Source organism: Charadrius vociferus, unplaced genomic scaffold (genome assembly GCF_000708025.1).
Source record: "Charadrius vociferus isolate BGI_N301 unplaced genomic scaffold, ASM70802v2 scaffold2979, whole genome shotgun sequence".
NCBI lineage: Eukaryota > Metazoa > Chordata > Aves > Charadriiformes > Charadriidae > Charadrius > Charadrius vociferus.
This window is the reverse complement of record NW_009650136.1, coordinates 3,572-4,984: the sequence shown is the minus strand read 5'-3', so window position 1 is coordinate 4,984 and position 1,413 is coordinate 3,572.

The window sequence follows — 1,413 nt, the reverse complement described above, 5'->3', positions numbered from 1 at the left end:
GGACCCCCACCCAGTCTGATTGGGGACCCCACCACCCAGCCACCATGTCCTGCTCTGGGACCCCACACAGCCCCCATGGGGACATCACCCCCAGGCACTGTGTTCACGCCCAGGGACCCCACACTGTCCCCATGGGGACCCCCAACCAGTATGATGGGGGACCCCACCACCCAGCCACCATGTTCTGCTCTGGGACCCCACACAGCCCCCATGGGGACATCACCCCCAGGCACTGTGTTCACGCCCAGGGACCCCACACTGTCCCCATGGGGACCCCCAACCAGTATGATGGGGGACCCCACCACCCAGCCACCATGTTCTGCTCTGGGACCCCACACAGCCCCCATGGGGACATCACCCCCAGGCACTGTGTTCACGCCCAGGGACCCCACACTGTCCCCATGGGGACCCCCAACCAGTATGATGGGGGACCCCACCACCCAGCCACCATGTTCTGCTCTGGGACCCCACACAGCCCCCATGGGGACATCACCCCCAGGCACTGTGTTCACGCCCAGGGACCCCACACTGTCCCCATGGGGACCCCCAACCAGTATGATGGGGGACCCCACCACCCAGCCACCATGTTCTGCTCTGGGACCCCACACAGCCCCCATGGGGACATCACCCCCAGGCACTGTGTTCACGCCCAGGGACCCCACACTGTCCCCATGGGGACCCCCAACCAGTATGATGGGGGACCCCACCACCCAGCCACCATGTTCTGCTCTGGGACCCCACACAGCCCCCATGGGGACATCACCCCCAGGCACTGTGTTCACGCCCAGGGACCCCACACTGTCCCCATGGGGACCCCCAACCAGTATGATGGGGGACCCCACCACCCAGCCACCATGTTCTGCTCTGGGACCCCACACAGCCCCCATGGGGACATCACCCCCAGGCACTGTGTTCACGCCCAGGGACCCCACACTGTCCCCATGGGGACCCCCAACCAGTATGATGGGGGACCCCACCACCCAGCCACCATGTTCTGCTCTGGGACCCCACACAGCCCCCATGGGGACATCACCCCCAGGCACTGTGTTCACGCCCAGGGACCCCACACTGTCCCCATGGGGACCCCCAACCAGTATGATGGGGGACCCCACCACCCAGCCACCATGTCCTGCTCTGGGACTCCACGGGGACCCCCACCCAGTCTGATTGGGGACGCCCCCACCCAAGGCACCGTGTCCTGCTCTGGGACCCCACACAGACCCCATGGGGACCCCCAACCAGTATGATGGGGGACCCCACCACCCAAGGCACCATGACCGACCCAGGGACCCCACACAGACCCCACTGGGACCCCCACTGGGACCCCCACCCAGCCACCATGTCCTGCCCTGGGACCCCACACTGCTCCCATGGGGACCCCCACCCAGTCTGATTGGGGACCCCACCACCGAG